Here is a 14,964-nt window from a genome sequence, read left to right as displayed (position 1 = left end):
CACCCTGTTTACCTAAGGTCTGGTGATTATGTGAAGGTCCAGGAGTGACTGTCACCACCAATTGTTAATTGAGAGTCTTTCCTTTTTCCTTAGGAAAATGAGTCATTCAGAGAAGATGCCAGGACACCTTATCGAATCATATTAAGGTATTTAGTAAATACATAAGTGGTCACCTAACCTCACCCTGCCTTCTGAGAGAACTACAGGATAAAAGACAGGGAGTCACCTCAGATCTATCAACCTGTTGTGAATCAATGATTTCTCTAGATTTTCCTTTTCTCCAATCATCTTGTGCCTGAGGCAAATACAGCCTCTGTGATCCTCTACTGAAACAGCTGAGAACATATGTAAAGGTCAAAGACAGCAAATATCCCTACAGCCCAGAAAGTTTTCAAGGCAAGCTCAGAGAGCCTAGGACAACACTCCATGAAGACCCAACTCTGAGATCTTTCTTCTACATATTCTTAAGAAATAGAGATGTTCTCACTGTTACTAGTTATTGTTTTTTTTTCCTTTTGATATGCTATTTCCCCAATTAGATCTTGTTACTATTTAACTTGGTTATTGTATTATTCTATGTGGTAACATTGTTTTGAAGGAACTGTCAAAGATAAAATGATATGGGTCTTTCCAAAATCACTTTGCAGAGCAATCCAAGAAACTTGTTATTTAGAAGGTTCAGCCAGGAAAAGCTTTTCTCTAATATCTACTTCTTTATAAATTAGAAGAGAAGTTTTAATGTGGGTTTATTTTAGGAACATATCCATTTCTGAGTCTGCATAACTATAATAATTAAAAACATTATGAAAACTGAAGTAATTTATTATAGGTTTCTCTGGAAAAATAAGAATTCATCAAAGCTCCATTTATTGAAACTTCTAAATAAATCATTTTAAATATGAAATTAAAATTCTGTCTCATCTAAACCCGAACTTATCTCAGTTCATCCAAACACAAATGCACACAAACGGTTTGCAGTGCTATCAGTATCAGTTTCAAACATCCCAATATTACTCTTTATAAAGTGTTTTAGCAACTTAAGCACTTAAGTTCCCTATTCCATATTAAGTTCCACTACTCCAGTACTTTACAGCTCTTTTAAATCCTCTAATTCAGGCCAAATACTATAAATGCCAATTCTAAAGAAAAATGATTAAACCTCCCATCTTATGCAACTCTCAAGCCAATAAGCCAGATGACACTAGTAATTGGCCTAAAAGCTCTCTCCAGCCATCCCCTGTCCCCAACAATGTGCACCCGGAACCCTGGATCTGCCAAGAGCGTCCTGAACATTTCTGGGGCACAATACTTGACTGCCCCACTCATTCTACAGCCCTCAGGTAAGCCTAAAAGCAAGTGGCTTTCTTTTCAAATGTGTACCTGCCATCACACCCCCCACCACCACCCTGCACCAATGTTCATTTTAGGAGAAAAGCAAAGATGTAACACTAAAATTTAGTTTTATGGGAAAGTTATTTAATGTACGCTACATATTCTTTGGCATATGAAGGAAGCCACAAGCATACAATGTAAGTAGCAGAGAGGGGTAAGTTGTGAGGTGGCGGGGTGCGGGGATGGGGGGAGATGACACGTGGCTAAAGCAGTAGTAGGTGGCAACTGGAGAGTCCGGGCACGCGTGGTGTCTGAGAAGGCAAGAGCTCCCCTCTGGAGAAGACAGTGAGAGAGATATTGGATCAGGACTGGATTTTCAAAGAATACTATCAGGGGGAAAAAAATGGTAGGAATTTTTTTTTTTAAGTTGCAGGCAGTGAGTAAGAGTTTGACTCAATGAGATTCTCTATTTCTCTTTCAGAAGGGACAGGCAACAGGAAAACAACCTGGGTTTTCATCCAGCCACTAACCAGCTCATGTGACCCTGAGCAAGCCACCAACGTGTCTCTAAGATCCTTGAGTTCCAAAATAAGTGTTTAGTCATGAGCTTTCAAACCTTCTGCTCCATGAGCATTTGTTAATACAAAGGACTGAGGTTAGGCTAGTGGTTCACACAGCCACCACCAACTTTCTGTAAATGAACCCTGCACGCAGGCAGAGTGAAAAGAGGTTAACAGATGTAAGACTTGCTTTTTTGTTTCCGAATCAGGCAACACTAACAATACAGCTGATAGAGTATCTACTACTATCTGACTCCCGTCTCAAGAGCATAATTACAGGCAAGGCATTTGGGGCTATCACTTCCACCTGTGAAGTGTAAGGAGGCCCATGAAGGAGTCAACCAAATACATATTCATTCACAGTCCTTAGTGACAGCAACTATCACCATCATCATACCAGAGAAGCATGACTTAAGGGTATTAGCCCATGGTCACTATGATAAGAAGCACCTCTAATCCATCGGTAATTTAATGTATTACTGATTAAATATTTAAACTGTACACTGGATCTCTCCCATGATATGTAATTTTTCACTGAAGAAGTTAGTATTGCTCTCTCCAAATGAATATTGAAGATGTTAGTATAGGTTACCCTTTTTATACTCAAGAGACCATATTACATAAGATAAAACAGCCAAGGCTTATGAGAAGTACAGTCTACCATGGGCAAATGGGATAGGTTGAAAGATCATAAGACATGGATTCAAATCCTACCACCTCCTATTAGCTCTGGGATCTGAGGTACAATATTTAACCCCCTATTTGCCATTTATTCACAGGTAAAATGCATCTTACAATTTGCTTGAGGGGATAAAACTCAGTTAAGCATATGATATACAATAGTCAACAAATGTCCATTCTCATCCCTTAATTCCCCCAAATTAAAAAAAAGAAAACAAACTTCAATCAAGTAAGCTTTTAAAAAGATACAACCACCATATCTAAAACCTCCTTCCTTAAGTGAACACCTGGCAGATAAGGTAGAATATAACTTCCCTCCTAAATCCCTAAGATTCAAATACCTATTTTAAAAAACTATTAAAAAATAATGTACACAAAATGAGATGACTGTGACTGAGTTTACCTTTGCTCAACAGCAAAAAACAAGTGTCCAATGGGACTAGAGCAAATCACATGGGCAGCTCCCTGAATTAAATGTCTCAATAATTACAACCAATTCCAGAATTGATCCATCCAAAATATTTGAAATTCCAAAAATAATTCCTTTTTAAGAGGCCTGTGACTACAGTTTCCCTGGGGATAACTGCTTCCAAAGATTTGTCAATAGGTGACAACACCTTTACATAATACAAGCTTCAGTTTTACTCCCAGTATGGAAAATGGTATTCCTCCTGCTGGGGGGAGGGGAGAATTGGATGGAATGTTACTAGATAAAGCTTAAGACAGTGGTTTATCCATCCTAGTACTAATGACTAAGACATTTCTTAGTGGGAAATTGTTTCAAATGTGAAAGAATACATCTTGATTCAGGACACAACAAACCTAAGTATTTTCAGGAATCTGAATGAATTACGTCTACACCCAAGGTCATACACCCAAGGCTAATCAAGTTGAGTCCAGGTCTCAACTTATCAAACAGTGAACCTATCTCTGAAGGTCTCTGAAGTTCCAAGGACTTTCACTTTTTTTTTTTCATTAAAAAAAATACCAATTCAGTATAGAGGCTGGGGTTGTTACCAACCTTGTATCCACTGTGGACTTTTGAAACTTAGTACATGTCCTACCGGCACATTTACACTATCTAACCTATGCCTGGAGGATTCTGCTAAACCAGACTTCTATGTTCTACCCACTACTGTCTAAGGCACCACTAGCAGCCTCTCTTGTGACAAGGAGCTCTTTAAACCAAACATGTGGACAGCTATAGACATTAATGATAAAGAAAACTGACATTCTCACCACTTTATGGTGAATATGGTTAAAAAATGCACTGAGTACGTATATGAGGCATTGTCCTACGTGCACAACACTTTCACTTAATTCTTACAATAACCCTGCATTACAATCCCCATTTTATACATGAGGATTGAGGTGCAGAGAAGCTAAGCAATTGCCAAGGTCACACACAGGGTAAACGGCTGAGAGAGGATTTTAATCTGGTGAATCAGACTCCAAAGTCCAACTCCACCATGCCTAACCCTCCAAGTCATGCTTTGTAAATATCATATTCCCTACACAATGTACAGACAATTGCTGAAATATATATGCCAAAGAGAAGCTCAAAAACAAACCAATGAAGCCCAGTCCTTTTTCCTTCATCCAAAATGAACAACAACAAAAAATTGAAAAGTTCATGAAATGTTTAAGTGATAAGGGGAAAATACTGTGTAAATGCTTTGCTTTCTCCACTGAACACCATTTTCCTATATTATCTTGAAGTGTTTCCTTATGCCCTGGGCCCCTGTTGTGCTTACAGATGGTTTCTATTTCTAAATCTCTAAAGCTTTCAGGAATGTATTCCTAGACTTCCAAGCCGGCTCAATCTCAACCTCCCAGCACTGATGGCCTTGGCTGGTCAGAAAACTCTCTGCTTTCCCTGTTTCCGTTCAAAAACCTACTGGCTATGGAAAGTCTGTAAAAAATTAAAAAATAATTGTTTAAGTTATTTAAATCCTTAGGGTGCAGAAGAAGGAAAACACACTCTTTGATTCTCTCTGCCTCCCATTTCAACCCACTTCAGACTTCTTGGAGGGAAAAAGAGAATGTGGCTTTCATCACACTGATTCTTAGGCTGTGTCTCCACGAAATGACAATTTAACTCTATTCTGATTCATTTGACTCTTTATGGTTGTCTTTTACACTTGAGAAGGTTCACCAGACCGTTTTTTTTTTCTCCTGCGACACTTACCTAGATGTCTGTCTCAATAGCTGTGGAGGGAAATGCATTTCACAAAAGCCTTCCTTTGCTGTGGTTTTAAGACTACTCTTATGGGTTCTCAGAAGAACTTAAACGCCACCTCTTGAGTTACATAAGCAGCCCTGGGAAATTCAAGAAGGGTGGCCATCGTGACATCACGTAATCTACTTTTGGGCAAATTCCCATACTGGTGCCTTACAGAATTTCAAATGTGTACGCACAGGAGGGCAGACAGTAGGATATATCTGGACACCTTTGAGACTGAGATATCCTACTTCTGACTGAATACTAGTGAAGTCCTTTCAGCATGTACAGCTCGACATACTGAAATCAGGCAGCGACGTCCATTACACCGACCGGTTGAAAACAGACTGAGGAGTCCGGGGGCCTTAAGAGTCGGCCATTGCGCTTATGCCTTTTTTAGACTGTGTGGTCCTTATTATACTCCCCAAATAGGAATTATTATCCCAATTTTACAACTAACCAAAGTGAAATTCAGTGAGGTTTGAAGTCATTTGCCCAAAGTGGACTAGCCAGTGCCTAGAGGTTTTTCAAAGCCAGACCTTCTACACTCTGCCCTGGGAAACCTCCCAGAAAAACCTCCCCTAATCAATTTTTTGTGTTTTAAAAAATTCTGCCTATTTGCAACCTTATAGTTATTTCCTGATATTTGTCCACTATAATTAAGCCAAAGCACATGTTCACTAGCTTATCTTTAAAGTCTTAAGAGATGGAATAAATGGGAAGGATTAGGTAAGTTGAGAAAACAATGATAAAATGACAAAGATTCCACACCCATCCCCCACCCCAGAATGTTCAATTTGTCTATATAGGTACTCAGGGTTTTTCCTCAGCAGTTACCTGGTTTTTAGTAGTTTAGAAACAATCATCAAGAAGCTAAAACAATCATCAAGAAGAGAAAGGTGTGAAATGAGTAGGTAAAAACTACTTAAGATAAAGGCCTAAGCAAATCAAAGCATTTTTTTTTTCAACAGAATCAGATACCGAAGGCAATTGCTTTTGACAAATAATCATTCACAGGTCTTTTTTGGACATTTTTGCAACAAAATTTTACATGAGATAACAAAAATTAGACAGAACAATTTTATAAATCCTTTATTTAGTAACCATTGTTTACTCCAGCCTTTAAGATTCATTGGTTAGTTTTTTTGTTTTGTTTTGGTTTTTTTTGAGACAGAGTCTCACTTTGTTGTCCAGGCTAGAGTGAGTGCCGTGGCGTCAGCCTAGCTCACAGCAACCTCAAACTCCTGGGCTCCAGTGATCCTTCTGCCTCAGCCTCCCGAGTAGCTGGGACTACAGGCATGTGCCACTATGCCCGGCTAATTTTTTATATATATATATCAGTTGGCCAATTAATTTCTTTCTGTTTATAGTAGAGACGGGGTCTCGCTGTTGCTCAGGCTGGTTTTGAACTCCTGACCTTGAGCAATCCGCCCGCCTCAGCCTCCCAAGAGCTAGGATTACAGGCGTGAGCCACAGCGCCCGGCCTCATTGGTTAGTTTTTAAGCCTATAAATGAACATCTTAGCTTAAGGTGCTCAACCTAACCCATTTATTTTAGGGATACACTGGAAGAAATTGGAAATGAGCTTATTAGTAAACTACGCTTTCCCTTTTAAATATATATTTAGAAAGATAAAAATTGATTATTTTCCAAAAAACAATATGAAAGCACTATAAAATAATATTCTATATGAACTAGTTTAGTTTCCAGTTAATATTTTATTTTATAGTATGTATACATACACACATATGTACATACATGTATACATAAATACATAGCACCTTCATTGCTTTCAAAAATGGTTTTGAATTGTGCAATTTTTACAAAACTACCGTAAATAACACAGACATCCATTTTACAGTGATCAAATCTCCCCCAAATATAAGTTTTTCTCTGATGTTATACTCCATTTATCTTGACCATGGAATGAAAATGGCTTGAAATTGTTCTTAATGTGAAATTAAAAAAACAAAACAAAAATCCTAAAGAGACAGAACATATCACATCTTAGACCACAAGATGGTTTGTTCTGATAAATCCAGGAAGATTATGGAGAGGCCTCCAAGGATAAGGAACCTAAATGTGTAAGGGTCTCCCATTGGACATTGAAATTAGGGTGAAGTGGGGAGAAAGAAGGTTCCCTTGTACTTGCCACAATGGCAGCCCGAGCACCAGTAAGAATAGCAATGCCGCTGTCACTGTTGGTGCATTTTATCAAAAAAAGGCTCAATTAGCTCTCTTTCTCCACCTGCTAAGGTTTGGCAAAAAGCTAGTTGGCAAAGTGAATAAAGGAACTGAAAATAATTTTTAAATTTGATTTAAAAATTATCTGGTTAAGATAGATTTTAAGTGTCTTCTTAGTGGAATCATATGTTATGCATCTTCATGTCCACACAGGGCCTAGAATTCTTTGACATAGTGAGTGCTCAGTACATATATTTTAAATGAGTAAATAGATTTTTCTTAAAAAAAAAAAAATTATCTGGTTAAAAAACCTAAGACTCATTGAATTTGGGGCATGTTCATATAAATTTGCTATTGAAATTGTTCTAGATTCCAACACACCCCTCCCCCAAAACACAACCCAAAGGAAAAGAAAAAAAGCTGTACATATAGCCCTTTAAACCCTAACAAATCACTCTATACTAAGGAGTAGACAGGGTATAATCCCCGCCACCCAGAACACAGCCAGGCAGCCACCCTCGCAAGTATAGGCCCTTATACATTAAATGTGGTCAATACCAAGTTCTTATTAAAAGGGACAAAAGAGATTTCCATTTGCTGCCACGTGTGTTATTCCATCAGGATATACTGAGAATACTTAAGCATAAAATCCTGTAAAACACAACCTACCATTGCAAAAATACATTATTAGCTCCTATTTAAAATACACAACAAGTCCTCTTTTGGATAGTAAAAACAAACTTGAGCAAAAAGAAGTCTAAAGGGCCATAACCTGGAAAATACATCATTTGAAAGAAAATCAGCCATCAAAGGTACATCATGGCTTCTGTTAGATATTGCAAAAAAAATATTTTTTTTTTTTAAAAAGCATTATGAATCTAATCAACCATCTTCGCCCCACCAGCTGCCTTCTTTCTCCCTCATCAGTGGATTTCCATCTCCAAGGGGTTCACCTTTTGGAATTCTTAATGAAACAATGAGGCAGGAACCAAGAGAAAACAGAAAGGGTTAGGATCCTGATAAGGTAACCATTTTCTTCTTCGCTCTGGTTTTTGTAGGCCATCTTGTCCGCGTAAACGCCAAGATGTCTTAATTCTTCCCAAGTCAGGGCAACACCCACTGTCAGTTTTGAGACCAACCTCCCTAAATCAAATGACCAGCCACAAAGATCTGTCAGACAAACGGTTAATCGATGCAAATTAAGAAAGCTACCATCACTGCAGTGCGATATGTTACAGGAAAAAGAACAATGGGCAGTATCAGAGAGGAAAATAGCACGGTGCAGTTAAAAAATATTTAATGCACAATTTGCCCCCATCATAAAGGCAAACCTTAATTTTGATCAATTGAAATCAGTAAGAAAGCAAAAGATGAGAGAGGGCCTGGAAAAGAAGAAACATAAACACGGGGGGGGGGGGAGACTGTCATTGTGTCCAAGGGTTTCACGCAACATTTAGGGCAAACGCCTTTGTTCCTCGGCTTCGGAGGGGAGTGGGTGGCTGGATGATGGAGAGATCGGATGGGGCTGCAGGGCCCTCCACACCCTGCTCTCCGGCGCATGCGCGAGGCCAAGACAAAGGAATAGGTAATTACTGTCCCGATTCATTCATTTTGCCCGCAGTCCTGGGGGTCCGCTAGCCCGGCCGGTAATCCCGCGGGAGGGGGGTGCTGATCCACACCCGTGTGGCAGAGGACCACCTGGACGCCAGCGTTTGATTTTAACCCGCCACACGGCGCCAGTAGCCTCGGGGGAGACAGAGGTGTGTCAACCCCGTGCAAGGCACTGAAAACGCCCCGAGCGCGCGGTGCTCATTTCGGCCGAGTGAAAGCACCACTCGGGTAGCGGGCTGTCCACGCAGTCCGTTTCAAGGCGGAACTGTCTCCGGGGAGGCAGATGAGGAGCCCAGCCAAGCGTTCGATGAATATTCATGAAAAGAATGCGGTCCGTAGCCGCGCATTGTGTGTGCGGTCGGATCCAGGGACTCCGCAGTTTTTATGTTTCTAGGGGCGGAGGGCGGGCAGGGGAGGGGCCGCAGGAACCGGGCGTCGGGTTTCAGCGTTAGCGCTCTGGGCAAAACTGCGAAACCCCGAAGCCTGGCTCCCGGCGGGGCCGAGCCCCGCTAGGGCCGCGCGCCGTCAGGTTCACGCTCACACGCCCACCCGCGGCCGGGGCAGAGGGTGGAGGCGCCGGCGCCTTCTCGGAACCCGAGGCTCGAGAACAGGAGACTCTGCAAGGCGGCCCGGCGCCCCGCGGGAAGGCAGCTCGGCCACGGGCGAGGCCGGGGCTCCGATCGCTCGGGACGTGCCCCTGCGCGCACGCGGTCGCGCGACCCTCGCAGTCCCCGGCCGTCCGCAGCCAAGACTCGGGCGCCCCACGGGGTCGAGGACGCCCGTTTGCCAAACCCAAACGCCACCCCCTTCCTTCCGATCAGACCAGATGCCCCGTCTTCTTTCTCCCCTTACTCCCGCCCCACCCCACCCCCAGCCTCCCCGCCCCCACCCTCCATCCTCTGCCGCTGCGCCCCCCGCACCGGCGCTTTCTTCCCGGCGGAGAGCGGCCGCGGTGACAGCGACGCTCCCTCCAGCGCACAAAACAGTCTCTCCGGGCTCAGCGCGCTTAAAGGGTTTCGCATTCGGCAATTTCCTCCTCGCCCAGCAGCGTCCCTCCCCGACAGCCCCCTCCCCGCCCCCGGCTCCGTTGATCAGCCCCGTCACCCCCTTCATCCTCCCCATCCCGCGAGTGGCCGAAGCCGCCCACCTTGGGGGGGGGACCCATCCCCCCGATCTCCAAAGTGCGACCCAGCCCTCACGGAGGGACCGCACGCCGGTCGCCGTCCAACCCGGCCCTGCACCCCGGCTGCCTGCGGCGCGAACGGAGCCCCGGGCTTCGGGGCGGGGCGCGGCGGGGGACGAGGCCCCGGGGTCCGCGGCGGCGGCGGGGGCAGCGGGCGCGCCTCCTTACCGGCTCTGGGTGCCTGTGCCGCCCCTGGGTGAGCGCGGTGCCGCCGAGGGGCCCGGTCGCTGGCGTCGTCCGGCCGGGTGCCTGGCCGCTGGCGGAGGCTCTCTCCCGGCTCGACGGCGGAGCCCGGAGCGAGGAGCCAGTTGGAGCGCTGCCGCCGCCGCCGTCGCCGCTGCCGCTACTGCCGCCGCCGCCGCCGCTGCAGCCTCTGCATTTCTCGCGCTCGCTCCCCCTCCCCTTCCTGCCCAGCGCCCTCCCCCGGCGCGTCCGCCCGCCCAGCCTCCCTCCTCCCGCGGACCCCGCCCGCCTCTCTCCCCTCCCCTCCCCTCCAGTTCGGGGCCCCACCCGCCTCCCCTCAGCTCCCCGCCGCCGCCGTGCTCCCGCACCTCCCCTCCCCTCCTGCACTGCCTCTCCCTTCGCTCCCCTCCCCTCCCGCCCGGTGCCCCGCCCGCCTCCCCTCAACTCCTCGCCGTCCCCGCGCCCCCCACCTCCCCTCCGGCACCGTCACCCCCATCCTCCCCGCCCCTCTATCCCGGTCCCTCCCTCTCCCTCTCCTCCCCCTGCACCCTGCGCCCCACCAGCCTTTCCTCGACTGCTCTCCATTCAGGTCCCCCCCCATCCCCACCCCGTCCCTTCCTCCCCTCCGCCCCCCTCCATCCCGGAGCTCCCCCTTCCCCCTGCGCGCCCGGGCTGTCAGTGGGCTCGCGCGCCCGCGCGCTCTCATTTATTCGGAACGGTTCCATAAAAAGTGCTCAGGCTCCCGCTCGGACTTCGGGGGCTGCCTCGAGGTGACGCGCGACGCCCCCTGCCACCAGCTACCCTCCGCAGCACCCCGCTCGCGCGCACTCCCGAGGGCCGGCGGAGGTTCCGCGAGCCCGGCGGGCAGGGAGGCTCCGCCGACCGTCGGGGCGGCGCGCGTGCGGGCGAGCCGCGCACCAGGGCCGCTCCCGCGCCCGCCGGGCTGGCCACGCGGGCTGCAGCGTCGGGCGAGCGCGGCCGTCGAGGTCCAGCCGGCGGGGCGGGCGGCGTCGCCCCTCCGAGGATGCTCTCGGGACTTGGGAGACGAAGGAGGGACGAGAGGAGCCCGAGGAAAGGGGCCGTCGATTTTTTTTGATGTCTATGCTTTAATGGAGGCCACCAGTTCTCGGAAGACAGGGGTAGCCGGGGCGGCCCGCGCGACGCTGCTCGGAAGCGCACGAGTCAAAGCTGTGGCCAACCGCGGTGTGTTCGGGTGTCCCGGGGGGCGGCCACTTTGGGTAACGCCTGGACACAAAAGAGCCACCGGGGTTGGGAGATACGCTCACCTCTCTTACCTGTTGGCAAAAGGGAAATGCAAAACAAAAATAACAACAACAACAAAAACCCATAATGTGACATCATTTGCAACGATAGCTCTTTCAATAGACAAAAGCCAATTTTACCTTCTGGCAAAAGCCATCTGAACCGTTGGAACTTTTATTTGCGGCATTTTGGCGCCCTCTGGCTGTGTTTGGATTGTTTTCATGCTTGCTTACATCCCACCAAAGGAGGGAAAAAAAAATGATAAGAGTTGCGTGTAGTCCTCCAGGATGGCTCTGCCCTCATGACCTGGGCTTGGATTTGGGGACAGGGTCGCCCTCCAGAATCGGGGTGACAAAATGTAACTAAATTTAGGGAGGAAGACGCCAAAGGCAAGCGCATCCGAGTTCAGCTGGAGAAAGGTAAGTGCATTTTCATCTAACAGGAAAATAAACTTTTCGGAACTTTAACTATATTTAAATTGAGCGAGGTGGCAATGTCAACCTAAATACACTAGCGATTTTGCAGTGGGGTCTGGACGACCCTGCTGAACACGTATTCATAGTTCATACGAGGCAAATTAGATCAATGCATGCAAGCTGGAAATGTTCAAATTATAACCAAAGAGCAGCAAAAAAAAGGTGGGAATTTTTTTTCTTTTTCTCTTTCTGCTATTTAAATGAGCTAAGAAATAAGTATAGTACAAGAACAGGGAAACGACTTACAAATAAAATTGCCTCCAAAGCATTTTACTCATTTGAGCATTTATGTCCCTCACAACAGTACACCTTATATAAAGCTAGACGGAGATGCACAGTTTCTCAGCCTGCTTTTTGAGGCAAAGTAATTCTTTGTTGTGGGGGTCTATCCAGGCATTGTAAGGTGTTTGGCATTCCTTGCTGGCTTCTACAAGTAGCCACCCTCTACACGTGTGCGGTGCACACACACACCCCGACCACCGCCATTGCCACCATCACCAGTTGTGACAACCAAAAACGTCTCCAGATATTGCTAAATGTCCCCTGGGAGGCAACATCACTCCAGGTTGAAAACCACTGGGCTATATACAATTTTAAACCTTTATGATCAAATCTCTAGGTTTTTACCCTATGATATTAGATGGATAGTTGCAATTTTATGCTCATTTACTGAGTTTGTTAAAGAAACTGAGTAGTTATTCATTTAGCATTCAGTTTTTTCATCCCTGTGGTCCCCCAGGCATGTAAATCATCTTAAAATCAGCAAATATATGTTCCTATTGTATTTATATGATAAGCCTGTGAGTGTTAACTTCTTTCTAAATTCCCTTTTTCCAATTTTTCAAAAAAAAACAACATAAAAATTAATGTTTAGCACTCTCAGTGCTTCCAACTAAATTTTCATGATGTAAAAACCAAGCTTTTCGAAGGTGTGATTGGAATACAGATCACAAGGTTACCATAGAAACTGGAAGCAAAAGCTTACACCCATGAAGAGAGCCACAAGTCTTCTCAATTTTGTCTTCTATCAGATTTAGTTGTTCTCTTAAAAGGTTTTTTTAGAAAAAAAAGAAAAAGGGAAGGACAGAGAATTCATTTTAATGAAATAATGACCCAAATGACAGATAGTGCTATTAAGCCTAAGAATAGAAGCTTTTCCAGAATTTGTAGACTTGCAGGAAATGATAGCCAAAATGTTACTACGTTACTACATAAAATCCAATTTGGTGATATTTTTAGTCTCATTTTTAGTTGTTCATCTAACATCTTACATTTTTAAGGTGTATCCTCTTAGAAAATTTGTTTAACTTAGGGAATTAACGAATAAGCACTTGAAGCTCTGGATCTTAGGAAATGGTTAACATTAAGTATTGTGGATGTCACGTAGCTGTTTAGATCACAGACTAATGAACTCGGGAGCATATGTTAAGGGTGCAGTTTGTGGTAAATTTAATTAGCTTCCACCATTACACTCATGGAATAAAACTACTTCACTCTCCAAATGGAATGAATATATTTTCAATAAACAAAGCCGGACTTTATGGGTTATAAACTGAACACCATTGTCATTTTTAATTGCCTGCATAAGTTGCTCCAATGAAGCATAACCTGCATTATGAAAATCTTTATCCAAAAGATAAATTATTCTGTGATTACTGATTTTCGTTATAGGGTTTGCCATAGATCTGCTTGCAATACAATGGACTCACCATTTAAATCACTAGTCGGTTTACACAAACTTCAACGTGTGTTCAGCTTTTCAAATCCCATATAATGTGTCAGTTGAGACACCTATAATAGATAATTATCTAGACCTCATCTGACCTCTAAATCTCACCCTTAACTCCTGTCTCCCTACGCCCACGTCACCCACCTAGGCCTAGCATCTTCCTCACTTCCTTAGGCTTTCCTTCCAACAGCAAAAAAGAGAATTAAGATCTTATATAAAAGATGTAAAATAACATGAATAAATTAAAACCATGGTGACTGCAGTGTCACCCAAATGTGACTCCAGCCACCTTTGCTTGACGTCTTTCTGGATATTTCCTGTTTAAGGCCACTGAACTAACCCGAATCCTCCGAGACCCATTTAGAGACTTTGAAAGTAAATTCAGCTGCACTGGTAGGTTTTGGGTGGAGGACTGCCTTCCTGCATGTTGTTTGCAAAATCTATCTGTGAATTGCAGGCAAGAGGCTAGGGAGTTAGTATTGCATATGAAAGTGTACGGCTTTTTTTTTTCTTAAATATATTTATGATTTTAATCAAAGAAGAATATCGAAATCTGTATATTTACTTCATGTGTCTCATTTCCTACTCCTCCCCTCAATCCCCCGTATTATGGCCACACGCTCCACACAGCCAAGTGAAAGGACTTCCCTTGTTTAAATCAGTGGTCCCCACCTGGGAGCTATTTCGCTCCCCAGGACAGTTGGGAATATCTGGAGGTATTTTGGGTTGTCATTATGGAGGCGGAGAGGTGACAAGGAAAGGGTGCTACTGGTACCTAGTGGCACACAGGACAGCAGTCTTCTGGGCCAAAATGACAATGATGATGAGGTTGAGTAACTCTGATTTATTTATTTATTTATTTTTTGAGACAGAGTCTCGCTTTGTTGCCCAGGCTAGAGTGAGTGCCGTGGCATCAGCTTAGCTCACAGCAACCTCAAACTCTTGGGCTCAAGCAATCCTCCTGCCTCAGCCTCCCAAGTAGCTGGGACTACAGGCATGTGCCACCATGCCCGGCTAATTTTTTCTATATATATTAGTTGGCCAATTAATTTATTTCTATTTATAGTAGAGACGGGTCTCGCTCTTGCATCAGGCTGGTTTCGAACTCCTGACCTCTAGCAATCAGCCTCGGCCTCCCAGAGTGCTAGGATTACAGGCGTGAGCCACGGCACCTGGCCAATAGTAACCCTGATTTAAATGAGCATGAAGTTGCTGCCCAGCTGGAAGAGGCCAGATTTTTTTTTTCTTGAAAGCAGACGCTGCAGAGTGGGAAGCTTGCTCTTGCTGAGTTTAAGAAATCTTCAGCAGGGCAGCAGGCAGGAGGTGCAAAATTTAATGGAGATTTCCCTTTTAACAAGGGCTTGGAATGCACAATGCACACTGAGGCTTTGGTTAACTCCTTTCTTCCACTATTACTGCAGTGGGTCCCCAACCCCTGGGCCAAGAACCAGTACCCAGTTAGGGACCGGCCGCACAGCAGGAGGTGAGCAGCAGTGAGGGAGCGAAGCTTCATCTGTACTTACAGCCAGCTGCTCCCCATC

General features: G+C 45.2%; 1 protein-coding gene across 1 annotated transcript in view; it reads right to left on the bottom strand.

Moving 5' to 3' along the window:
- The window catches only part of BASP1 (brain abundant membrane attached signal protein 1), a 51,763-nt gene extending 41,589 nt beyond the window's left edge, over window positions 1-10,174 (bottom strand). Inside the window, exon 1 of the mRNA XM_076007943.1 lies at window positions 9,941-10,174. The gene's annotated coding sequence lies outside the window, so the exon portion shown is untranslated. The remainder of the gene's footprint in view (window positions 1-9,940) is intronic.
- Between the last annotated feature and the right edge of the window lie 4,790 nt (window positions 10,175-14,964).

The sequence above is a fragment of the Microcebus murinus genome, chromosome 11 (genome assembly GCF_040939455.1).
Source record: "Microcebus murinus isolate Inina chromosome 11, M.murinus_Inina_mat1.0, whole genome shotgun sequence".
Classification (NCBI taxonomy): domain Eukaryota; kingdom Metazoa; phylum Chordata; class Mammalia; order Primates; family Cheirogaleidae; genus Microcebus; species Microcebus murinus.
The sequence above is the reverse complement of the archived record's forward strand: the minus strand, read 5'-3'. Positions and strand labels throughout refer to the sequence as shown.